Source organism: Aedes albopictus, chromosome 1, assembly GCF_035046485.1.
Source record: "Aedes albopictus strain Foshan chromosome 1, AalbF5, whole genome shotgun sequence".
NCBI classification, from domain to species: Eukaryota; Metazoa; Arthropoda; class Insecta; order Diptera; family Culicidae; genus Aedes; species Aedes albopictus.
In genome coordinates, this window is record NC_085136.1 from 86,572,774 (window position 1) to 86,600,577 (window position 27,804).

Below are 27,804 nucleotides of genomic sequence, written 5' to 3' on the forward strand. Positions count from 1 at the left end.
ATAATTGTTGGCCAGTCCATATCATTCTATAGAACAAACTATAGTCACGTCCAATGTTCCTTTACCGACAAAATGATTCTCACAGCAAGTGAGAACGATTGGTCTCCAGTCCGTTTGCTTCACGAGCTAACTGACCGATGAGAAACAGCGGTCGCAGTTGGTTCGGTTTCTCTCTAGACTCCCTGTGCGTGCTCGTTCCTAGATGAGATTGCCACTGGTAACTGATCTTATTTTTCCATATTCACTCGGATTTTAGTGTGGAGTCACTCCACTGGAGTGTTATACATTCTTTGGTAAGCGTTCCACTAGCTACCGCTGTAAGTTGGACTCCTTTCCCAGGAAAATAGAGTCCTAGCTAGTACTATGAACCACTGGACGTTGGACTCACTGCTCTTGGTCGGCCCGCCATTTTCTCTATAGTTCAAGTACGATTTGGAGACCGTGGAAGTAACAGAACCACACCTGTCCGCCGCGTTCACATCGTTTCAATAATGTTGCCAGGAGTCATATCTTTACCGCATATCTCTTGCTTACTTAAACTTTGCACCACGATCTCGTTGTTCATTCATTTCATTTATTTGGTACAACATCAAATTCAAGATAAAACTGAATCAACAATATTTCTCCATAATACTCGGTCGCTGCCGCTCTCCATCCTCGGTCGCGCTCAATGCTCGTCAGGTCACGCTCCATTTGGTCCGCCCATTGTGCTATCTGCGCCCCATGCCTTCTTGTGCCAACCAGGCCAGTAGCAAGCACAAGCTTTGCAGGGTTGTTGTCAGGCATTCTTGCAACATACCCTGCCCACCGCATCCTTCCGGCTTTGGCCACCTTCTGGATGCTGGGTTCGCCGTAAAGTGCAGCGAGCTCGTGGTTCATTCTTCTCCGCCACACACCGTTCTCCTGCACACCACCGAAGATCGTCCTTAGCACGCGCCACTCGAAAACTCCAAGTGCTTGCAGGTCTTCCTCAAAGCATGGTCCTTGTCTCGTGTCCGTAGAGGACCACCTGTCTTATTAGCGTTTTGTACATGGTGCATTTGGTGCGTGGGTGAATCTTTTTAGACGGCAGCTTCTTCTGGAGCCCGTAGTAGGCCCGACTTCCGCTGATGATGCGCCTTCGAATTTCTTGACTCACGTTGTTGTCAGCCGTCAGTATGGATCCGAGGTAGACGAATTCCTTCACCACTTCGATAGTATCCTCGTCTATCGTAACATTACTACCCAGACGGATCCGGTCGTGTTCGGTTCCGTCTACCAGCATGTACTTTGTTCTTGAGGCATTCACCACCAGTCCGACCTTCGCTGCTTCGCGTTTCAGGCGGGTGTACAGCTCTGCCACCGTTCCAAATGTTCTAGCGATAATGTCCATGTCGTCCGCAAAGCACACAAATTGAACGGATTTTGTGAAAATCGTTCCCCGGCTGTTGAGCCCGGCTCGTCGCATCACACCAGAGCGATGTTGAAGAATAGGCATGAGAGTTCGTCACCTTGTCGCAGTTCCCGGCAAGATTCGAATGAACTGGATAGTTCACCCGAAACCCTTACGCAGTTGTGCACACCGTCCATCGTTGCTTTAATCAGTCTAGTCAGCTTCCCAGGAAAGCCATTTGCGTCCATGATTTTACATAGCTCTGCGCGGTCGATACTGTCGTATGCCGCTTTGAAGTCGATGAACAGGTGATGCGTTGGGACCTGGTATTCAAGGCATTTCTGGAGGATTTGCCGTACGGGAAGATCTGGTACGTTGTCGATCGGCCGTCGATGAAGCCAGCTTGTTAATTTTCTACAAACTCATTCGTTTTAGGTGACAGACGACGGAAGCTACACATCCCAGCAATTTGTAGGCAGCATTCAAAATAGCGATCGCCCTGAAGTTCTCACATTCCAAATGGTCGCCTTACTTGTGAATGGAGCCGATTACCCCTTCCTTCCACTCCTCCGGTAGCTGTTCGGTTTCCCAGAACCTGACTATCAGCCGGTGCAGACGGGTGTCCAACTTTTCTGGGCCCACCTTGATGAGCTCAGCTGCGATACCATCCTTACCAGCTGCTTTGTTAGTTTTGTGATGATGATCCTTAAGCATCATTAACTTCTCTCAGCGTGGGAGTTGGTTCATTTCCGTTCTCCGCTGCACTGGTGTCGTCATTTCTTCCGTTGTCGTGGTCTCCCGTGCCTACGTTCTCCACGCCATTCAGGTGCTGGTCGAAGTGCTGCTTCCACCTTTCGGTCACCTCGCGTCCGTCCGTCAAGAAGCCTCCGTCCTTAGCCTGCACATTTCGGCTCGCGGCACGAAGCCGTTGCGAGATGCGATGAGCTTCTGGCAGAACTTACGTGTTTCTTGGGGTCGGCACAGCAGTTCCATTTCTTCGCACTCCGCTTCTTCCAGGCGGCACTTTTTCTCCCGAAAGAGGCGGGTTTGCTGTTTCCGCTTCTGTTTGTAACGTTCCGCGTTCTGTCGGGTCCCTTGCTGCAGCATTACCGCCCTCGCTGCGTACTCTCCTCCAAAACCGTCCTGCACTCTTCGTCGAACCATTCATTCCGTAGATTCCGTTCCACGTACCCGATGGTGCTCTCAGCTGCGTCGTTGATGGCTGCTTTCACTGTACTCCAGCAGTCCTCTAGAGGGGCCTCACCGTGCAAGCCCTCGTCTGGCAACGTGGATTCTGCGCGTATGCTGAGGCGACATACGGTTGTTTTAGTCGCTCTAGGTTGCACCGTGGCATTTTGGGCATGCGGGGAGCCTGCGCGTCGGAATCTGTGCAGATACCACCTAAAGTACCCATGGCCTGACAGAAATTTTGTCGCTTGGTATGAGCCTGTGTGTCCATCTACCCTTGCTGGAGGAATACCATTCCCTCTGCCACTTCAGCATAGACAATGTTCTCGCGATTTGCCTCGCGCCTCTTATACCGCGTCGTGCTGTGGGCATCATGCCCGCTAGCACGCATACCGCGTCCTTTGAGACCGTGCGGTATGCGCTAACCACCCTAAGGTACATCAGGCTGTGGGTGCTCTCGACTTACATCACGTTTCAATTGACCACTAGCATACTCGACCACCCAGTGGCGCCGCACCGTACTATGGAAACCGGTACTGCCGCGAGCAGCTCACGCTTGGCCGAGACTATTGCCGAGCTATTTCACATTATCTTTCACCATGCCATAATCGCCAAGCTTGTCCTTTTGCAGGCATATTCCACGCGGCTACCAAAATTGAGGTTATCGTCGATCATGACCCCCAATTGCTTCAATCAGCGCTTGGTTGATCGAGTTAACCATGCATTCGCCTGTGATGACCACATGTTGTTCAGACTTGCGGTTGTTCACCACCACCTCCTCCGTTTTATGGTGCGCGAGTGCCAACTGTCTCGACCTTGTCCATGTCCAGTCATCCACTATGTCAATTGCGTGCGCCGCTGTCAGTTCCACTTCCTCTATCGACTCGCCGTATACCAAGAGGGTAATATCATTGGCGAAGCCGACCAGCTTTACGCCCGGTGGAAGTTTGAGCCTTAATACGCCATCATACGCCGCGTTCCATAGTACCGGGCCCAAGATGTACCCCTGCGGTGATGTTGTAGCTCTTCTCGCTTCTTCGGTGTCATAGATTAGCACCCTATTCTGGAAGTAGCTCTCCAATATCCGGCATAGGCTAAATGGGACTCCTAGGTGGTGTATTGCGCACTCAATGGCGGCCCAGCTGACGCTGTTGAACGCATTCTTTACGTCCAGCGTGACGACCGCGCAATAGCGGATTCCTGTTCGCTTTTTTTGGAGCGCTATCTCGGCCGTTTTGGTTACAGCCCTAATAGCGTTAACCGTCCAGTCAAGCCACCGTTAAGTCCACCGTAGCTTCAAGCTTCTAGCTTCAAGCTTCTAGCTTCAAGCTTCTAGCTTCAAGCTTCTAGCGTCAAGCTTCTAGCTTCAAGCTTCTAGCTTCAAGCTTCTAGCTTCAAGCTTCTAGCTTCAAGCTTCTAGCTTCAAGCTTCTAGCTTCTAGCTTCTTGCTTCAAGCTTCTAGCTTCTTGCTTCTAGCTTCAAGCTTCTAGCTTATAGCTTCTAGCTTCAAGCTTCTAGCTTCAAGCTACTAGCTTCAAGCTTCTAGCTTCAAGCTATTAGCTTCAAGCTTCTAGCTCAAGCTTCTAGTTTCAAGCTTCTAGCTTCAAGCTTCTAGTTTCAAGCTTCTAGCTTCAAGCTTATATCTTCTATCTTGAATTTACTCTTTTCTGTATTTTATCTTCCATTTCCTATTTGGTTACATCTTCTATCCAATATCTATCTCTCTTCTGCCTTCTATTTTATCTGTGACCTCTTCTTTCTTTAGTCTTGCAACCTTTACTTTCGATCTTTATGCTTTATTTTCTAATCAGTGTTATTGATTTATTTTTTATACTTACTTTCCATATTTTCCATCTTCTATCTCTTTCCTTGTGTCTTCCATCTGCCTGCTTAAATGTTTCATATTTAAATTTTTCATGTTCCTTTTTTATCTTCTGTCTTCTGTCTCAATTCTTCTATCTTGAATCTCCGATTGTCCATCTTCTATCTGCTTTCGTTCATCTTCAATCTTCTGTTTTTCTGTTTTATTTTTAATATTTTTATTATTTTCTTGCTTTTATTGTCTCTCTTCAATTATGTCTTTTTTAGATTCCATTTTCCATCCTGTCCATTCAATTTTTTTTATCTTTTATCTTTCATTGTTGTCTCTTTGTTCTTCAAACTTTGATTTTCTATTTTCATTTCTTTCCTCTGTTTTCGTTCTTTTTCTTGTCTTGCTCTATTTTCCATCTTTCATTTGTTGTCTTCTATTTTAAAATTGCACCCATATTATCTCTTCTTTATGCTACTTTTAGCCATCAATCTTCTCTCTTTTATTTTTCATCTTCTGAATTTCTTTTACCACCTACCGTCTTATCTGAAATCCTTTGGAGAAGCGGCTGTATAAATTTACACATTCAATAAAACAGAATACTTACTGGCTTCGGCAAAGTTGTTGCAAATGAAGTGCTCTATTAAGGAAAAATGGTAATAATTGTATTAGAGACTTCACTGGCAACCAAGAACATCCTGAACACCATGAAGTTTGGAGAAACGAAATAATTGACATATCAGTTGTCCTAAAAGATGAATTTGGATATGGGTTACGTTCATATGTGCTTATTTAACCTTCGTCAAGAATATCAGAAGGTGTTTCATATTCTGGGATGTTCTAGGTGTTCCAAACTGTTTTGCAGTAGAGTCCTTCAAATCTACAAGAATAATTTTAAGTGTTTTCACCATAAATAAAAGCGTTACATAATCTACTAAGATCCGTGAGGCTCTTGAAATCTACAGTGTCATTTATAGATACTATAGGGATATTCCAGGTCTGCCAAACTACCTTGGAGTTCAGAACATCAGGGTTACACTCGTAACAGTAGCCATATCATTTATACTGATTAAAGTTATATAATCAACCGCGGTTATTGGACCAATCTGAAGTATCTGGATATTATTATAAATCTTTGGGACATTCAGGGTCGTCCAAACTGCCCCGTATTGAAGTCCTGCAAATCTACAAGAATAATTTTATGTGTTTTCACCAAAAATAATAGCATTGCATAATCTACTGGGATCCGTGAAGCTCTTGAAATCTCAAATGTGATCTAGAGACACTATAGGACATGGACCACCCCGTGCGGGCGTCAGGGTTCACCGGCTTTCATCCGCGAGTGACCGTCGATTATTTTACTGTAACAGACACCAAATGACGGAATTTCTATGGTGAGTCGTGAAAAATACGTTTGCTGGCAAAAAGGATCGCGCAACTTTACGTTTAGGAACCTACGCTATAGGGATATTCCAGGTCAGCCAAACTACCTTGGAGTTTAGAACTTCAGGTCTACACTCGTAACAGCAGCCATATCTGCTATACTGAGTAACGTTGCATAATCAGCTGTGGTTACTGGATCAATCTGAGGTCTACTTGATATTATTATAAACCTTTGGGACATTCAAGGTCTTCCAAACTATCTCGAAGTTTAGTTCTTTACAGTAACAGTACATTACACATCCAACTGTAACCTGAAATCCCCCTGACATTTCATGGGTCATTCAAAGATAGTTTTGAAATATTACAGATCAACCAAACTACTTCGGAGACCATAGCACAAAGCTGAAGGCAAATGTGGGACGCAGCCGATCTGATGATGTCCATAGAACCCGTAGGCTTAAAGATCTTAACTCAAGAACAGTTTGGAAGGCCAGGATATCCCAAATGATCTGATACTGTCTTGAACTTTCAGAAGACTTTACTGGACATGATAGATTTCAAATCGTTACTTTGTGTAATGAAATAATTTACCGTTACACCTGTAGACTTTAGAATCTGAGCTCAAGAACAGTTTGGATAACCTAGAATATCCAGAAAAATTATTCTGCATCATATTCTTTCCTTTCTAAGTTGTTGAGCATCAAATCCACAAAAATACGTAGAAAATACTCTATAGTAACTCTTTAAAAAAATCCGGCTTCAAAAGGGTACATGATTTCCTAGCTTTTTTAATGCTCCGTTGTTTCTTTAATCTTCTGTCTTCCTCATTATTTAATTTCTCTATTTTGTCTATTTCTATTCTATTATTTCTATCTTGTTTTTCTGTCTTTTATTTGTTTATTTTTCAGTTTTGATATTGTATCTTCTATCCTCTTTCTTCTCTGTTATTCGGTCTCTAATATTTTATATATTTTTTCAAATGCTAACTCTTTACTCTATATTTCATATTTTGTATTCTCACTTCATCTTTTATCTACTGTTTTTTGTTTCTCTTCCTTCTTCTTACTTCGCCTATTTCAAATTCTCTAGTTCTCTAGTTATTATCTTTCATTTTCTGTCTAAACTGTTTCTGACACGTAAATTTCAGTTCAAATCTTTTGTTTGATTCAAAGAAAACTCTTGATGTGCTGCTATAAGCCGTTTGCTTGTCACCAGCGCACACAGAACTCTCCGAGCTTTGAGTCTTGTATCGACATCTAACAGAAAATATGTGAATTCCTATCTGCTATACCAGCCGCACCAGCTGCAATGTAGCAAAAATCCGTCCGTCAGACTTCACGACCATTTTTTCATCTCCACACACCATCATCTCACCATCTACCAGGGAAAGCTTATGCCTCCCTTCCCTCACCCTCAGATTCATCTCTTCTCGCTACAAAATATGTCACTAAACCGTGCATTTTTCCTTTCTCTCTTTGTTCTTTCCACTTCCAGGGCAAATATTTACTTCAGGTCCCGAGCTAGCAGAGCAGGTTCAGATGCATTCCGCCCGGTGGTGAAAGGATATTCCTTTTTTTTACCCGTCTTCTGTACACTACTGTGTGCGCACTGGTAAACAGAAGCCAGCCAGCAGGATATGTGCCAACAACCACTTGGTTCGCATTTTCCCGTAGCCACCTCTACAATATTGGCGGCGCTGTGGTGGTGGTGAGAGGTGAAACTGCACAACAATAGACGCCCACCCGCGCGCGCGTCGCACTTTGTGAAGTTCACTCTTTGTGAGTATCCATCCCATCATCGAGCGGATGACCGACCACGCGTTGTTCGTGCAGATGAGAACGTGTGATCGAGTGGAATAATGAATAAAACAGCGTTATAAGTTCGAAGGTGTCCGTTTACACATTTCAGTCGGTGGTGAAATGAAAAAGCATTTAATGAAAAATATGCAAACATAAGTGATAAGGTGTAAGGTAACATTGTGACAAAAAGTTGACCAAGTGGGGCATCACAGTGAAGAGTAGCAGTGCTGCAGTCGATAAATTATTTGACACAACTCAAACACAAGTGCGCTCGTGCGAGTAAATTGGGTTGATTCAATAATAGGTAAGACAAACAATAGGTTACGAATGTATTTACATAGCCAAATGAATTAATAACATCAATTAGAAATTTATGTCATCAAGTGTTGCCAGCTACAGTTTATTTTCGTTTTCACAAATCGCGATTAAATATCTTCATAATTAGAATAGCTGTTTTCAGTATCACTTAAATTCCAAAACAAAACCTCATTCAAAATTTATCAGTTTTTTTAATCTTCCAAATATACAAATCAGGATTTCCTTCAGTTATTACTTCAGGAATTTCACCCAGGATTTCTTTCGGAATTCCACCAAGGATTCTTTTAATAATTCCTGCAGGCCTTCCTTCAGGATTTATCCCGGGATTCTTTCAGGAACTCATCTTGGTATAACTTTAACATTTTCTTCTGGAGCTTCATTCAGGAACTTCTCGCGAATTTAATTTTTGGAAATTCCTTCTGGGATGCTTTCAGGAATGCCTCCTGGAATTTCTTCGAGAATTTCTCTAAAGATTTTTGGAGTAATTCTCTAGCGACTGCTTCAGGAATTCTCTTAAAGATGTCTGCGGGAATTCCACCAGGGATTTTTTAGGTATTGCTCCAGGCATTCCTCGGAGGAATTTCCTCCATAAATTCTTTTTGGCATCATTCAGAGATTCGTCCAGGGATTCCATCAGGAATTTCTCCAGGCATTCCTTCAGAAATTCCTCCAAAGATTTCCAAGGATTTCACCAGAAAATCCTCCAGGGCTTTCATACGACATTTCTTCAGAGATTCCTTTGGGAATTTATACAGGTATTACTTCGGGAACTCCACCTGAGGTTCCTGCAGAAATTATTCCAAACGCTTCTCCTGGAGTTCTTCTTGGTACCATTGAATGTTGTTTTTCTAGGATTCCTATAGGAATTCTTCCTGGGATTACCTCAGGAACTACTTCTGGATTTTTCCTGAGATTCTTTCGAGAATTTCACCTGGTATTCCATTGAAATATCAACTAAGATTCTTTCGGGAATTCCTCAAGGGATTCATCCAAGAATTCCTTCAGAAATCGCTTTATGAATTCTTTCTGGGATTTCTAAAAATAGATTCCTTCAGATTCTTTTGGGATTCTTTTGGGAATTCTTCTTGTGATTCATTCAGGATTTTCTTTTCGGTCTTGCTTCAGGAATTTCAATGGCGATTCTCCTGAAAATCCACCTGGGATTTTTTCGTTTTCCTCCCGATGGTTCATTCTGGAATTCCTCTCGGGATGCTTTCAGGATTCCATCAAGAACTTTTCCCGCGATTGCTTCAGGAAGGCATTCCTTCAATAATTTCTTTGGCAATTCTACCAGAGATATCTGTGGGAATCCCGGCCGGAATTCATTCCGGGATTCAGTAATTCTTCTTGGAATTACTTTACAAAGTTTTTCTGGGATTCCTTCAGGAATTCTTGAAATTATTTTTGGAAATTCCATCTGGGATTCCTTTCAAAATGGCTGTTAGGATTTCTCCTGATTTTTATTTCCTACATTTTTTCTGGAATTTTTATCGTGAAAAAATTTTTTTTTTCGTTAACGTAAACCATTCAGTACTTCGATATTTTAAATACGAACATCTAAAAACTGTTTTCAAATCGGTCAGCTAGTTTCTGAGATATTTTGCTCACCACAACGGCACCTTTTAAAAAAATACCCTTTTGGGATATTCGCGTTTAAAGTCTCGCGCTTTGCCTTGTCCTTATGGAGGGTCCGCCCTATCAGCCCATTACCCATTACCATTACCATTGGTTCCAGTGCTTCAATCTTTTAAGAAATTTTGAATGTGTATTGTCTAGCTAGTACTGCCAGATTATGAAACGTTGTGAGTTTGTTAGTAGTTTATGCAACAAGGTGCAGAATGAAGATTTTTACAGCACGAGTCGTACATTTATCCAACGAGGTGTCGAGTTGGATAATTACGACGAGTGCTGTAAAAATCGAGTTCTGCACCGAGTTGCGTACAGCGTTTTTTGCAAGTTCATAAATTACCGCTTGAGGATAGTTTTTAACAAAACTTTTGCATCAAACTGCACACTGAAGCTCATAGCCATGTTTAAGAAAATCTGATCATAGCAGGTTATACAGAGTAGTTGTCACAATTTTTCAAAACTGCGTTCAGAAAGCATCAAGAAGTTGATCAAAACTGAAAACAGTGCTGTAATGGTTCATTACGCAACGCAAATCAGTGCTGTAATGAACCATTACAGCACTGTTAATTTGGTTTGGGAAAGTAGGCCTTTTCCTGTCAGATTTGCGTGAGGTAAAACAGCCTATTACGATGAGAAATTGCAGAAAAAAATCTTTTCTCAAGTATGTGGTGGAATATTTTTTTTGATATTATTGGTAAATAATATTTTTTGTAGTAAAATTTTTGATATTTTTTTAGATGTGGTTCTGAACCATTTCAAGGGCACCCGCTACAGAAAATTTGCTCAAAAGAATAATAGTTTTAGAATTTTTATGTGAGGGGTTTTTAAGAAATCTCTTTGGGATTTCCCATAAAAATTTTGTAGATTTTATTGGGAAGCTTTCTAGAAGTTCACTTGGAATTTCCAACAATTTTTTTGAAAACAGCTTCGAAATTTCTTAGCACTTCTTTGAAAAACCACACTGCATTTCATTTGAGAACTTATTCATATTTGATTTGTTATTTCTTCGGCTAGTACCTATTTTGAGAAATTAATGGGAAACTCTTTTGGGAAAGCTTTCGGATTTTTTTTAGTTTGAAAGTCTTTTCGGTTTAAAAACTGCTTCGGCAATTTCTTCGATAATCTTTTCTGCTGCAAATTCTTTGTTTTTGTTCTTTAATATGTTTTCAATACATATTTCTTTTGCGTATTCATTCAGCAATTGTAATGGAAATTCATTCCAAAATTATTCTGGGATTTTTTTAAACAACTTCTTTTAACGATTCTTCCGGCAATTTTCCAATGCTTTCTTTCTCCATTTCCATTGGCAAATTCATGGTGATATTCGCTAGCATTTCTTTTGGTAATTCCTTCGACGATTCCATTGGGATTTACATAGGATATCCCTTGGGAAATGGATCGGGCTATTTCTTTAAGGTTTCTTTAGGCAATTTCGTTTGGAATTCTTACAACAACTCACTCAATATTATTTTCTACTAAGTTTATTCAGCAACTCTTTAGGATATTTTTCCTATAATGACTTCGGGGTTGCCTTAGGTAATTTTTGTAGCATTCCCTTTTGATAGTCCTTCGATTATTCGTTTGAGGTGCCTTAAGCTATTTCTTTTGAAATGTTTTTGGGAATTCCTATGCGAAAATTTTTGGCATTTTTTTGGAAACTGACAAGGTCAGATTTTTAAACAAATCCTTAGGCAATTCCTCTGAGGAACTTTTGGATCAAATCCAGTAAAAAATAAAAGAAATAATAAAAAGAAGTTGTAGACAAAATTTTAAAAGAAATTTCTTTGAATAAATTTTCTAAAAAAGTTCAGATAGCCAATGCCGAAGCATTTGCTACAAGAATGGAAGCTTCCATAGGAATTACTTAAAACTTTATCAAAGCAATTGCCATAGAAACTTTTTTAGAAATATGTAACGAAGTTCTTGAAAACATCTTGAAAATTTTATTCAAAGGAATTGCAAATTCAATTTTCGACACAATAGATGAGACAAAAGAATTTCCAAAAAAATCCTTAAAATAAATGCAGAAAGGATTCAGAAAAAAATGCTTAAGTAAATTTCCAAAGAAATTGCAGAAGGAACTTAAAGAATAATTTTCGAACTGATTTTCAAAGAAATTCCTTACAAAATTGCTGCACGCTTTCGATAAGTCCATGGGTTTCCTCAGAAATACCTTAAGGGATTTCTTTTCAGAAACACGTCTATAGATTTTTTCAGCAAATCTTACTAAGACTGTTTCTTCGTAGATTCCTTTAGGAAATACCATAGGAATTCCTTTACTGTTTCTTTCAAATTCCATTTAGGATTTATTCGGAAATTGTCTTAATGGATTGATTCAGAACTCTGTAGGAAGGATTCTTCTCGCAATTCATCAAAAAAATCTACAAGAAAATCTGGCATTAATTTCATCAGAAATATTTATTTATCCAGGGCTTCTTCTAGAAGTTCTTCTAGAAATCCCACCAGAGAATTACTCTAGAAAATCTTCCTGGAGTTTCTTCAAAAATCTTTCCACGGATTGCTTTAGAAAAACTCCCAGGATTTTTTTTTCAGAATATTTCCCAGAGAGGTTTTAGTGAAGATTCATCCCGGAATTTCTCCAAGTAGTTCATTAAAAATCTTCAATGGGTTCCCTAAGAATTTCCTGTAAGGATTCCATTTGATTCTTTGGAGGATTCGTTTTGGAACTAAATGTGTTTTTCAGAAATATAGCCAAAAGCTTCTTTGGAAATCGCCCAAAAATCCAAGTTTTATTCAATTTCAATTTCCACATCTCAATTCAATTTCCTCAATAATTTCTCAAGCGATTACCTCTTGATGAGAATCTTGTATAGATTGTTTCAGAAATTCCTCCGTGAACATCTTCAGAAACTTCTCCAGGGTTCTCTTCTGAAAATCCTGTAGAGAGACTTTTATTATTTTCTCCTAAAATTGCTGTAGGAAGCATTCCATGGATTTCCACAGACATTGCTCCAAGGCTTCTTTAAGAAGTTTTCCAGTGATTCCTAAAACAAAATCAGAAATTCAGGATTTCTTCAGAAATTTCTCCAAAGTGTTCTTCATATATTCTTCGAACGTATCTTTTAGAAAGCCATGGATAGCATCGCAAATTTCTCAAAAAACTTTTTCAAAAAATAGTTGAGATTTTTATCCATAAATTCCTCCAGTGTTTTTTTTTTATGATGTGCATGCAGGGATTCTTGCATAAAACATAAAGAGATTCCCTCATGAATTCATTCGAATATTCTTCTGTATGTTTTCTCAACATTTCTTTCAACGATTTGATACCTTTAGGAATTCACTCAAAAATTTTTTAGAGATATTTGCTTGGCATTTTAACATGAATTCTTGAAAAAAATGGGATTTTTAAAACAAATGTTGACAGATCCGTTTCTTTCATTTGTTTTTCCAAGGATCTTGTTGGCGCGACAGCCACTGATGGTTACCCTATATAAATGGATAGAAGAAAAAGGGGAAAAAAGTAGTGAAGGAGAAGAATACAATCGAGACTCTTATAAGATCACTGGTCGGGGGGCGCAATAGGAATCCGCTTAATAGGAGACTAAGAGCTTATGGGATTTCGGCATTTTGGGGGTGTGGCCTATTATCTCGGGTGTGTTAAGAGTTAACGCAATACTTTCTTCGGCAAAGTTTTAGGGCTTGATAAGATCTGCCATTTAGAACTTTGGTTCATATGATTAGTTGGCAATTTGGCCGCTAGAGGGACCATCAACAATTTGATGCTTAATTGCACTACTGGAACCATATCAGGTTGTCAAGCAAACGTTACGATATGCGACAGCTCAAGAACCTGATAATTTGGAAGGATAGTGTCTTCGGGAAAGTTGTTGGGTACGCCATAATTTGGAAACAAGCGTTTATTTTTATGTAAGTTTATGTCATACTGATCAACTTTGCCGAAGACACCAACTTTCTAAGTTATCAGGATTCTGAGCTATGAGATTTCTAAAATTTGCATGTTCACTAGCGCCGCCTAGTGGCAGAATTGCGAAGCAAGTATTTATTTTTATGTAAGTTTATGTCATACTGATCAACTTTGCCGAAGACACCAACTTCCTAAGTTATCGGGGGGAGCGACACTAGTTTTGCCAAGCCGCAATACTACCAAAAAAGTCGAAAAAAGACGAAAAAACCCGGTAAACGCCGCCTAGTGTCAGAATTGCGAAACAAGTGTTTATTTTTATGTAAGTTTATGTCATACTGATCAACTTTGCCGAAGACACCAACTTCCTAAGTTATCGGGATTCTGAGATATGAGGTTTTGAAAATTTACTTGCTCACTAGCGCCGCCCAGTGGAGGAATTTCGAACTTCGCAACTCATCGTCATTAAGTTATTGGCGTACCCAACAACTTTCCCGAAGACACTATCCTTCCAAATTATCAGGCTCTTGAGCTGTCGCATATCGTAACGTTTGCTTGACAACCTGATATGGTTCCAGTAGTGCAATTAGGCATCAAATTGTTGATGGTCCCTCTAGCGGCCAAATTGCCAACTAATCATATGAACCAAAGTTCTAAATGGTAGATCTTATCAAGCCCTAAAACTTTGCCGAAGAAAGTATTGCGTTAACTCTTAACACACCCGAGATAACAGGCCACACCCCCAAAATGCCGAAATCCCATAAGCTCTTAGTCTCCTATAACGCTCACCCCTGTCTAGTAGGAGTTCGTTTAATAGGAGTCCGTTTAATAGGAATTCGTTTAATAAGAGACTCGACTGTATTTAGCAATTGAATTGCGCGTCCAAATTAGTTGAATTATAACTAAGTGTAAGAAAGAGGCACTGCAAATTGTGAGTAGGAGTTGTATTACAATTATAGAATGTAACTAAATAAATCGTTTATAGTTTAAGCTTATCACCAGAAACACCGTGTTTTGATCTGCTCTAAAAACCAGTGCAACGATTGCATCGCCATCCACCACAACATATTAAGACTTTTTTTAAATATTCCTATGGGGTAACATTGGTCCATCGATCCCACGGATTCAAAATAAGTCAGAAAGTTCATATTTGAATAGGGATTTCTTAAAAATATCAATGGTTTAGTTTTAGCAATTTCTATAATCATTTGAAATTTCATCAGGTTTAGGGTCTTGAGTTTATATTTTATTATGAGAGATGATTGTTGTTTTGTTTTAAGAACCATATTTTTTCTGTTGTTGAAAAATAAACTTAGACTTACTGTACGCTACACCTGAAAAAATTTCAGTCGACGGTGTTGTGTTATTTCTTTGTAATAGAGCATTTCCAGCTCAAGACACGAAAAAAATGCCATTTTTGACTCGATATTTTTAAATTAGAGTTAGATTTTGTTCATCCGCTGGATTTTGTTAACCATTTACTTTTGCAACAACATATAACCATTTTACCGGATCATTTTACTCTTGGAAGATGTTTGACGATATTTGAAGGACTTTTAGCAAAAACAAATACACTTCCAATAAAATTTTGTAGAGATCATATGATAAATGTAATAAAACTCCCAAGGTGGGCCAAGGTACCTGCCCGGGCCAAAATACGTCCACCACCCTTATATTCATCACGGATCTATGCTATTTCGGTTTGACGAAAAGTTTTCACAGACTGAAACGGGAATCGAACCAACACTCCGACGCTTACGAAACGCCTAGATGACTGACGCCTCTAACCGCACGGCCACGAAGCGCACATTAAGGTGAAACGTCAAGAAATCCCACTGCAAGTTCCATACAAACTTTAGAGGCATAAATCTGACGAATGAAGCATCGAACTGAGCCGCACTTGTTTATCTTCGCTTTGCTCACTTGAAAAAAAGAGGCAGCTTTTCTAAATCGAGAGCATTTGTTGACGATTTTTCAAGATTAGTGCTCTTGAAAACGTGAGTAGGGGACGAAGTCAGCCATTGTGGCAGCCATGTTTGTATTCTCTGAAGTTTCTCCTTAAGCCAAGCTTAAACAACAGCGATTTGAAAATGGGATTTGGGTAATGTTGTTTGAGATTTTTTTTACTTTTTTTCACATTTTTTTTTTGTCAAAAATAATGTGAATTTTCATACCGTCTGAAATAACATTTGGCGACAAACATATCTAAAGGTCCAATCTCAAAAGAGAGGCTCTCTTTGTTCCGATTCTCTTTAAACTATTAGGATGTCACAGGGGACATTTTGACAATTTGTGATGTGTAGGTCGGAAAAGGATTGTTTAATCTACCTTCCGACGAAAGAAGTTAATTAAAATTTATAAATACAAGCACATTATAATCGAAAGAGAGGAGATTCAAAGAGAGCCTTTCATCTGCACTTAGGACCTATAGAAATGTTCGGCCTGATTTAACAAGGTAAAATTTTTTACTTACTTTTTTATTTTTCGGATTCGTTGATACTTAATTATGGTTTGATGTAGGAAAAAATGTTTCCTTTTGATTGTTTGAAAAATCGGTAAAAGCTAAAAATTCAAGAAAAAAAAGTTAGAAGCATTCGACCATCCTGAGCTACTTGGCAAATTTTGAAAGTAGAATTCAGCTTCTCACAGAAAAAAAATAAAAAAAAATATTAGAGTAAGATCTTAGATAGAATTTATATGATATCTGACGTAGATCCGCGATGAACTTTACTTTCAGTGTATTGTTTTTAGAAGTCCATCAAATATTTTAGTTCTAATTTCTTTACCCTTCAGGACGCGCGCCGTTGTAAAAAGTACATCACTACAATAAAACCCTGTTTGCTATACATAGCGCGAGCGCGGTGCAGTTGCAGCTGCTTGATGGCGCGCGTCCTGAAAGTTTAAAGAAGAAAATTGGGATTTTTCATGCGTCGTTTTTAAAAGTTAGGTGAAGAATATTGCAAAACAAATAACAAGAAAAACGCTTTCAGATAGAACATACATGAGCAAAATTTCATTTGAATTGAAAAAGCTCACGTCTACGCGATTCGTGAGTTGAGCTGGAAATGCTTTCCAGAGACTTCCAGGTACTCCCTGGGACCCTGAAACGCCCCTGAAACCTTTTAGCTCTGCAACATTCTAAAATCCGCTGAGATCTCCTGTAACGCCACCGTGACGTCATGAAAAGCTGCAGTTACTTCCAGGTACTCCCCTAGAACCCCATGGGACCCCCTAAAATGCCCTTGAAGTTTCCTGGAACGCCCCTGAGGTACCCTCGGGTTCCCCTTAGATCCTTTGGGATTCCCTTGAAACGCTCTTGAGGCCTTCTGGAGCTCCGCTGGAACTCCCTGAAACCCCTTGAAGCACCGTTTCGTTTACAAATATTAAAAGAAGAACTCTCCAAGCAAGTCCGTGTCATTTGAATGAATTGCCACAAAACACAAAACATCCTGAAAAATCTCAATGTCGGATCAACCATTACCGAATGTTAGACCATTGTTTCAGTTACTGTTAGGTTTGGTGGCGAAAATAAAAAAAAAAGTTTGTATCGGATTATATCTCATCAATGAAGAACAAAGCTTTGAACCTACGACACCACAATTTATGTTTGCTTGCTGCAGCTCAGTTGAATGATTTCTGTCGGTAATAAGTCACGAAATGCCCTGAAACGTCCCTGAGACCTCATGGTGCCCCTTTCAAACCCCTTGGGACCCTCTGAAACGCCCCTACACCCCTCTCTTTGTTCTCCTTCAAAAGGGGACCCTGGCCGCCGTTGCGTCATCATTACATTTTCTTGTACACAATATTGGTTCTGAATTGTTATCCCTTTTTAATACAGGGCATAAAATGGTGCTTAAACTAAAAGTGCATTAAAATAACGTGCATAAACGAGATTTTAGTGCAGTCCCATAAATTGTCTGAAATATCACCGAAGACGGCTCATCAATTGGACAAATCGTTTCCATGGTACATTTTTTTTTTTGAAAGTTTTCATTGATTTTTTGATTTTTCCTTTCTCAAAAATGAGAAAGTCTATTTTTTCTAGAAATTCATTAATATCTTTTGAACGGAATGACGCGCATAAAAATGCGCGTTTTTGGAAGCTCTAAAAGTGGTTCGAAACGACGCGTCTTCAAATGCTCTACAAGTGTTTAAAATTGAAAAAGTTAATGCCAGAAAACCGGTTTTTCTTGAACCAACCTAAGCTTTTTCAGAAAAATATCTCTAGATCGGTAAAATCTTTCTTCAGCAAACACGCTCAAAATTAATAAATTTACAACTTTCCCGAAGAATGTATATGGTTATTCTTGCAAATAAAGAAGTTTGATTTCCAATTTCTTTGAAAATATGGACCACCCAAATTTCCAAGTTCATTGGAAATAGGGCCTTATTATTAGGAACAACTTTGTAGAAGACAATATTTGTCTAAAATATCATTTGACGGCGCTGAATGCATCTTTCCTCGTAAATCTGTTTCGTGAACCATTGTGCAATGTCGTGACTGTTTGTGTGACTAACATCTAGTTTGCCACGCCCTTACAGTATCAGTAGCGTCTTAGAAATGTAAGAAAAGATCCTCTACAAGATGGACATTTATAAACAATCAATTATTACTATTAACGTCATTAAAATAACACAAGTTTACAAAATAAAACGAAAGTCGTGAACTTCTGTCAATGACCAAAATTTTTGAAGCACAATTTAGTGCTGATTTCGAAACCGACCTTCAAAAATTTTTAAGTAGAACAGTTTTTGAGTTTTAGCTCAATATCGAGTTTTGCAACTTTTCAAAATATATAATTTACTAAAATTCAAATATATTGCGTTTTGTTCAACCAATTTTAAATCTTTTTCCATGAATTAAAAGCTGAACACAATACCATTCGATCATCCGAATACAGTTTTTGCGTCAGATTGATGAAATCCAAGATATTGGCGAGTTTTAGGGACGATCTCCTTTAATTTTAGCAAAATTCCCAATTTTTTTTTGAAGAAATGTATTTTTTCAATAAGAAAAAACCAACTTAAAAATTCTCTCTCGACGTTTATTTGACATATCATATGTAGGCGAGTTACAGTAAAAATTTCAGCTCAATCGGAGCATTGATTACGGAGAATGAGATGTTTGAAGTGAGCGACTTTTCTTAAAAATAGAACAAAAATCGATTTCAAATCATCAACCTTGTATGGAAAGTCGAAAAAATTTCCGCTCTACTGTAATGTTTTGCTTTCGCGTTTTCGAACTCAGGGCATGATTCTACACCACAAATGATCATCAGCTTACCGAGTTCAAAAATGCTGTAAACTAGTGTAATCATTAAGGATAAGTGACTACAGCACGCAGAAAAATCAGTTTAGTTTGAAACAACAAATACGTTTGTTGATTCGAAAATTTGAAATTAGTTGCAAACAAACTTGATTTTTGTTGATTCAAACCCCTTTTACTGGTTTAAAATAACTGTTCGGATTAGTTGTTTCTACTAATAATTGGTTTTCCAAAGTAAACACAAGCAAAGTGATTTCAAACCAGAATATTAGTTGTATCAGCTTTGTTTGTTTTAACCGGATTTTAGGTTGTTTATTATCAGTAAGGAATCGATGATCCAAACGAAAATATTTGATCAGATCTACTGACATTGCCGGTTGAAATAAACTAATGTTTTATTTGGAGCAAAAACAACCGGAAGTTTGGTTTAAAAGAAACTAATATTTTGGTTTGTTGCATTTGTTGTCATGCCGTTGCGACTACCGGCAGCTTCGTAGTCTGCTATTGTCGTTGTCACCAATCAAACTGACTAGTCGAAGAAATTCTCAAAATTTTTCATCCGCGTTGCCCATTTTTGGTGGAAGCATTTGGAATATCTGGAAAGTTTTGTTATTGAACGACACGAATGGCATAAATGTCCCAAATGGAGGAGAATGTGCCTTTGGAGCCGACCTACTGATACCTGATACCTGATACACGAATAAGCAGCAGCCTTGGCAACAGGGCAGCAAGTAGGTTTGATAAGTTTAGAATAATATTATCTCATACCGTCTACCCCCGTTGGTTTGACCTCATCTAATTTAAACACTTTTTAATTTGACCTCCTCTAATCTACACATCGTTCAAATTAAAAATGGCTCAAACGTCATGCTGCTCATGGAACGAGGTGAAACGGAACGCAGAATCAAAACAAAACAGCAAAAAGGGTTATCAGCTGTGTGTTTTTCGCTGCCCACAGGGTTACTAGAAGCTCAAATTAAAAAATGAACCCAGTTGGTTTGCATGAGGTGTCATTCAAACCAACGGGGGTAGACGGTATTGAAAATAATTTTCATTCCACTAGCAAACATTTCAAATGACAATGTCCGACTCTACACCGCGCGAATTCCAAATATCAACCTAGGAGAAAACCTATTCCACGATCGAGATTCTGGACAAACAAAGGTGGAAAGAGGAATAGCATCTTAATCAGTTTACCTATCGCCGAAGTGGGACGGAGTTGGGTCGGAATCTTGCTATACATCACCGTGACCAGCAGGAGGATCTTGTTCTGCTCTGCCAACAATGTGACACCTGCATGGTATCACAGCAGCAGTCGCAAAATATGGATAAAATGAAAGCAGTGACGACAATTGTCAAAATACGGTCGTCTGCACCGACGCCCAGCGGCGCCAGCGTCGTTGATTTGTTTTTGTTTTGATAGTCGTCTTGACAACCCGAGCGGCATTCTCAGAAATGTATGCTTTCGAAATTCTTTTGACCGCTGTCTGCTGAACTTCAATCACCTACTGATACTCAAAGTCAGTATTTTCAATTTCAACTGATTATTTTTAATTAAGCACGATGCAGAAGCAAAAAATGCAATTGTTTTGCATCACTCACCAAAAGTAACTATAATGCATTGAATTAAGGTAACATATCGGTATTTGTATGCCTAAACCATAATAAATCAATTTCAATTCATATTCGAATTCATCGAGCTGAAGTTCAGCTGAACTGAACTTCAATTACGGTGGATGACACCACAAGACGCCGCTTTCATTGTCTCGTCTCTCTTTGTCATGTTCATTCTCGGCCTCGTGTCTATGGGTAACTGTGTTTGTTTATTTGTGCTCGTTTTCACACAAATTGAACATCATTGTGCTGAATTTTTTCGACACTGAATGAAAGTATTAATATAATTTATGCTAATACAGTATTATTTAGCCATGTTAATTGTTATAACATTTTCAGAATCAAAAAACAAATATTTTTTGAACGATTTTTATTGGCTTTAGTAACTGGAAGGTGAAATGAAATCTCAACGTAATTTCAGCAAAATGTCGTTCAGTTTGAACGGCATTTTCCGCTTGTTTCAAACTAAATCACGGTGACCCGAACGACACTATCCGGTTGATTCTACAAACATTCCAGTTTGTTTGAAGAGCTCTCAAAACGGAACAACTAGCATGATGGTAGTATCAAACTGATGATAGTTGTATTTAACTAATGCACATCACTACAAATTTTAGTTAATTTGAACTAACGTTGGCATTTCATTTGTGCCAAATTCAATACAAAATACCGGTTGATTCAAACCAAAATTTGTTTGTATTTACCAATTATTTTTCTCCGTGAGCGCCATTGGACTTCTAGTGTATTTTTATTGTTTTTTCCCGTGACTACAAGCGAAAAAACTCAACAGCTATTAGGAGTCCCAGACGAGTTTTCCAAATTTTGTCGAAATAGTTTCTTCAACACAAAAAAAATGCTTTCAGGTCGGCTATCGTGTCAGTATTTATTTTTCTTCTTCGAAATGAAAATACGCAATATCATCAATCATTGCTCTCATATTTTGAAGATGCAAATCTCGAGTTCTACTGCATCAAATGGGCTGATAATTTGATCGTTTGTATGCTTACATGTGGTGAACAATCGACTAGATTTTCAGTTAGATCAGTTCACTGGAACTGGAGATTTGCGTCGTAATGATGATGAAAGAGATGGAAGATAGCAAAATTAACACGGTGTCCCGTATCACCTTAAATTGAACACATTCCCTCACATCTGGCATCCCTGATCCTGATAGTGGCACACTGAACGCAGCCGGGGGATGCTCGGAAGCTAAAACGGATCAAACGGAAGCTGTTGTTTGTAAATAGCTAACATGCCCAAGCATAGCACACATCTAACAAAAATACCTACTGATCTTCCTTCGCGTATAGGATAATTATCGTCACATTCCGGTAGTATCAACTTGCCGTTTTCCAGACCGCATCCGGTATCGGTGATGATGGTAGAGTGAGGTGTAGCTTCAAGTGTGTCGATACGGTTGAAAACCAATTTTCCACCACCCACATTTGAACGGTGAACAAAAGCGAATGAACAGGAAAAACAAGACAGTAGTGCTCGGAAGCCACATTGAGAGAGAGGATCAGCTTCAATGAGATTACGGCGACGGCAATGAGGAGGCCGATTCCATGGAATTGTGAGGTATGAAATTCTTCAGCTGTTGTGGTTTTAATGGGAACATTCTGAGGGGATTATCGGTTTAAGGGGTCATGAGCCGGGTCATGCATCGTTCTCCCACCCACTGACTGTAGAGAATGAAGATCTTTCTTGATATAAAGTGGAATTTATTTTCACGATAGTGGGCCTTTTCTTGCTATGGGCGTAAGCATGTTCAACACTGACTGTGACTGGGGCAGGTGGGAAATGAATGGCAGTGTAATAAATAGTGGGCTTCTTTATCTGGGAGAATAAATATTATTGCGAAAAGAATTGTTCTTGTGGAATTCTTTCGCCCGCGTTTTTTTAAATAAATACACAGAAGTGAAAGCTTTATCTGTTATCGTCCTTTTATTGTTCGTCTTGGGATAGTGTCCATACTACCGGGACAGAGACTGCTTCTCAGCTTAGCGTTTTATGAGGTTTTTTTTCATGAGAATTTTCCTTTCGAAAGCCCATTTTTGCTTTTGTATGTATGTCGGTTTTAACGCACGAAGATAGCACAGGCAAACAGACAAATCACTTTGAGGTGGCGTCAAACTGGATCAAAAGCGAAGCTAGTGCAGTAAGTGATCCATTTGGCGAACTACTAAGCATTTCAATTAACCGAAGATGAACGATGGACAGCGGTTAGAGTAAGACGTAGATTTGTCGGTGAAGACAGTCTATGTCTAAGAAAGCAACCAGGTACCTATCGAACCCGAACGTGCTAAACATGGTCTTTCTAAGTATTACGTGTTTTCCCACTGAAATTAATGGGCCCCATTGAAAGAGGTTATGGCATTTCGTTGACTTACATTTCGCATGTAACGTCTCTGTTTTCGTTCTGTCACACTCTAGCTCTAATCTGTACAAATCGTTCAAATCAGCATGACGGATTACGTGTGACTATTCATACCCCGAGCATTTGCCTCTACTCAATTTGCGACATCAAGTTAACTAGGTACTCACTTCATCATCAGGAGAAGACTGTTGGTGTTGTTGTTGCAATGCAGAGACGTGTCGTCGTCCGTCGTTCGTAAGCTCCCTTCGCACTTCGCAGTGCGCTAATGAGACCCTAAATTAGAGCTCAGGGTGGAGCTGCTCTCGATTCGACGAATAAGCAAGTGCACATCATTTTGAGGGGATTAGTGCTCACTTTGTGTGTGGCACACATTTGACAAATTTAGCAAATTACATAGGAGGTACATCGTTTGTATGGTACTTGTCGGCGGCAGCCCTTTGTCAATGATGGCATCGCAACGCACATCGTCAACTTTAACGTGATTGTTTGGCGCCGGGCGACAACATCTACAATACTCACTAATCGGCTTTAAGTGGTACCGCGTGTGATATAATCGATTCAAACGAGAGCATACCAAAATGATACTTTAGGTTGTTCACTTGAACAGCATAAATTGGGTATTTACGAGAAGATTGAAGACTTCGAAGGTAACGAAGAGAGGGAAGTATAACTCTGATAATGTGCTGGATTTGATTTTAGACGTTTGAGCGAGCATACCCTTTGGCTTAGATAGGTATCATAACTTCATAGCTTTTGTAAAATGGTGTTGTAAATACGTGTATACTAACTCTTTGAGCACAACATCGTTACAACCAAGGTTACAATCATAAGACTGCGTCAAAAATTCTACGCCACACAAATTTATGCGTCGCATGCGTGGGTATGGTTCACTTTTATATTTGGCCACTTCCGGCGGGACACCTGGAACCGGTAACTGAACACTATCGGTTCAGATATGGTCTGAGACTATTTTCCTGCTTACGTTTCATCAAGTTATCAAAAATACCGCGGTTTTATAAGTCACATGTATAGGTTTGTAGCATTTTCATATCTGGCCCTTTCCTGGGGTACCGGTCAGGAATACCTAACTGGTCATAACTTCGGAACGGCTGGACCGATCCGAACCATTTTCAATAGGAAACAATGGGGCCAGATTCCACGTCGAATGAACTGTCGGTCATTAAAATCGGTTGAGGTTTGCTGCCAAAAAGTGATGTGAGTTGTTTGTCCACATACATACACACGCACACACATACACACATACACACACAGACATCACCTCAATTCGTCGAGCTGAGCTGATAGGTATATGTGACTCGACCCTCCGGAACTTCTAACAAAAAATCATTTTTGGAGCGAACATATAGCCTTTCCAGTACGCTTGGTGTACGAGAAAGGCAAAAATACATAATACATTAAATGCGTCGAAAATTTTAAGCATGGGATATACCACGATACTCGACACGTTCAACAGAAGTAAAATGCTCGAGCCGAGCGCAGCGAATTTCGTCACTTCGTGTCCAGCCAACGAGAGACGGTTTGGGTGAGACCCGAGGTTGTCATCGGCGAACGAACGCACTGCGAAAGCAGACGATGTGAGCAGTTCCCGACAGTGATGTTGTATGTCGCATGAATTTTTTTCTGTGGGCTGTCATGAACCATGCATTCACAAGGCTGTCATGGGAATAAGAGTGTGACAGTCATCAAAATGCTATCATGATGCGGTACTTTTGGGAAGCCTGTCTGAAACATCCTGAAATGCCTCCAAAATCCCCATGTAACGCACCTGAGACGCTTCGAAACCCCCGAAACCACCTCAGTAACGGTTCCGTAACACCTCTGAATCCTGCCAAAAATTATCTGAAACTTCCTGAAATGGCACCAAAATCTCCCTAAAACCCCCTCGGGCCCCATGTAACGCACTTGAGACGCTCCAACACCTCCGAAAACTCCTCCGTAACGCTTCTGAATCCCGCCAGAAATGCTCTGAAACTGAATTGCCACCAAAATCCCTCTAAAATCCTCTCGGACCCAATGTAACGCATCTGAACACCCAAAAACGCGCGCTCAACCCCTCCGAATCCCTCTAAGACCCACTTGCATTTCATGTACAGCACATGAAACCCTCGGAAACCCCCGAAAACGTACCTGTAACGCCTCCAAAACCCGTCGAAAATCCTCTAAAACTCTCTGTAATGGTTTCGAAAACCCCCTCAGACCCCGAAATCTCCCGGTATCCCGCGGAAAACCCTTGGGACCACCTGAGATTCCCCCGTGACTTCCATTTGCTCATCCCTTTGAACACTCCCTGGCCGCCGTTGCAATAGTTACCGTCATTATTAAATACTAGCTGACCCGACGTGGCTAGCCACGTTAGCTCGAAAAAAATGTTTTTAAAATTCCAGTTACACTTCTTCAAGAACATTCCAGAATCTCTCTCCAGAATGCTTCTCTCTTGAACGTTTAGTGAACTCCAGAAAGTTCTCATAATTTAATGAATTCTGATTTTCCAGAACTTTTCAGAAGGTTTGACATTTTTTTTCTTGAACGTTGACAAACTCCCCGAACATAATCGGCATAAAAAAATTGTTCCAGAAAATTCCAGAAGGTTAGTTTTCTTATTCTTTCTGAAACATTCAGTAACTTCTGGAAAGTACCTGGGAAGTTTATTGTTCTAGAATATTCTAGAGATTTTTTCTGTTTTCATTTGGAATGCTCAGCAGCTTCCAGAAATTTCTCAAACATTTTATGAATTTGGTTGTTCCCGAACCTTCTTAAAGGGTATTTTTCATTCTTTCTGGAACGTTCACATACTCTCAGACACTTTTCGTAAATTTAAAAAAGTTTACAGAAGGTCTTTGTCTTGTTTTTGTCCAGTAGCTTCTCGAAAGTTCTAAGAATTTTGATTATCAAGAACATTTTCGTAGATTATTATTCTTGTTTCTGAAACATTCAGTAATCTCTAGAAAGGTCTCGAAATTTAATGAATATTGGTGTTCCAGAACATTTTAGAAGGCCCTTTGCTTCTTTCTTGGATTTTCATTAACTTCCAGAAGGTTCTTGAAATTAAGAATGAAAAGTGTACAGAACGTTCCAGAAGGTTCTTCTCCTTTCTCTGATTGAAACGTTCAGTAACGCACAGAAAGTTTTCGATATTTGAGGAAGTGTGCACAGATAAAAATAATGAGATTTACATGTCATGTAAACTTCAGTTTAGTCATGTAAACTTAGTGTTATAATGATTTACATGATATATCATATAAATTTGTGTTATATGTCATGTAAACACACAGAGTCATGCTGAATTACATGACATATAATGGAAGTTTACATGATATTTTATGACTTTTACATGATATGCCATGTAAACTTATGTCATATCCCACGCTCCAATTATGTGCATCATATGTCACAGAATTTTACACTCTTCTTTCGATCTGTGTGATCTCTAGAATATCTAAGATGATTGTTTTACTTTTGTAACGTTCAGTATCTTTCAGGAGGTTTCTGGAAATTTTATGAATTTTTATGTTCCAGAACATTCTAGAAGGTTCGTTTTTGGTTCCTTGCTCGTTCCCTAACGTACATAACCTTTTCCCAATATAGTAAAGTTTCATGCTCTAGAACATTCTAGAAGGTTATTTTCTAAAACGTTTAACAACTATAGAAGTGGTTATTAGAAGCCGAAATTCTCAGTTAATAACTGAGCTCAAAGACACTAAGCTGAGAAGCAGGGTCTGTCCCAGTTGGGACGTTACGCCACAGAGAACAGACATTTAAGCACGAACAAAAATACGTAAAAATCGTGTGTAAAGGATTTAAGTGTACCTCAACGCCACCAACGGAGACTGCCCCACTTATAAAGTCGATTTGACCCCACGATGGCAGTGTTCATCGTTAAAATACACTAGCCCACAAAGCGACACGAGCGCCAAACGGCCAAAAACGGCGAGCACTGGAAACAAATTTGACAACACAACAATGTAAGTGATGGGACGCTAGCGCCGCGCAACGGGAACATAACCACATACTCTGATATGACCGTTACAAAGTTTTACACAAGGCAGAAAGCAAAGATAGACGTCTGTTCTCTGTGGTTTTAGTGTACAAAGAAACTTCATTCAAGCTTGAAATCGATGAAAATGTGTTGTCTTGGGACCTGGTATTTCTGGAGGATTAGCCGTAATTGTGAAGATTAGTCATTAAATTCAGGTGACGTATGGCACTCTATCTTATTGCCTTGTGGCAGGTGCAAATGCTTCATTTTTTACCACTTCTTGGGAGGCTTTCCACTGTTTCACTTCTTCGGTAGCTTTAGTAGGCCAGTTTTTGTGGGCTTATCTTGATGAGTTCTGCTGCGACACCTGCTTTGTTTGTTTTGAACAGGTAAACGGCATCAACGTGGGAATTGGATCATTTCCGTCCTCTGCTGTAATGACGCAGTCGTTTCGTCCCTTGCCTTGGTATCCCGAGCCTACATTCTCCACGCCATTCAGGTGTCCACCTTTCGATCACCTCACGTCCGTCCGTCAAGAGGCCTTCGTCTTTATTTCTGCATATTTTGGCTCGCGGCACGAAGCCGTTGCGGGATGCGTTGAGCTTCTGATAGATCTTCCGTGTTTCTTGGGAATGCCACAGCAGTTCCATTTCTTCGCACTCCGCTTCTTCCAGGCGACGCTTTTTCTCCCGAATGAAGCGAGTCTGCCGTTTTCCGCTTCTGTTTGTAACGTTCCACGTTCTGTCGGGTTCCTTGCTGCAGCATTACCGCCCTCGCTGCGTTCTTCTCCAAAACCGTTCTGCAATCTTCGTCGAACCATTCGTACCGTCCATTCCGTTCCACATACCCGATGGTGCTCTCGGCTGCGTCCTTGATGGCTGCGTTTACTGTACTCCAGCAGCCTTCTAGAGGGGCCTCATCGAGCTCGCCCTCGCCTAGCAACGCGGCCTCGAGATTCTGCACGTATGCTGAGGCGACATCCGGTTACTTCAGTCGCTCTAGGTTGTACCGTGGCAGTCGCCAGTACCGTACATTGTTGACGACGGAGAGTTTTGGGCGCAGTTTGACGATCACCAGTTAGTGGTCGGAGTCGATGTTGACACCACGATAGGTCCTGACGTCGATAATGTCGGAGAAGTGCCGTCCGTCAATCAGAACGTGGTCGATT

At 40.0% G+C, this 27,804-nt stretch overlaps 1 protein-coding gene across 1 annotated transcript in view; it reads left to right on the plus strand.

The window, feature by feature from the left end:
• LOC109427444 (allatostatin-A receptor) overlaps nt 1-27,804 on the plus strand; it is a 210,498-nt gene that overhangs the window by 45,701 nt on the left and 136,993 nt on the right. The window contains exon 2 of the mRNA XM_062854364.1: nt 7,248-7,856. The gene's annotated coding sequence lies outside the window, so the exon portion shown is untranslated. The remainder of the gene's footprint in view (nt 1-7,247; nt 7,857-27,804) is intronic.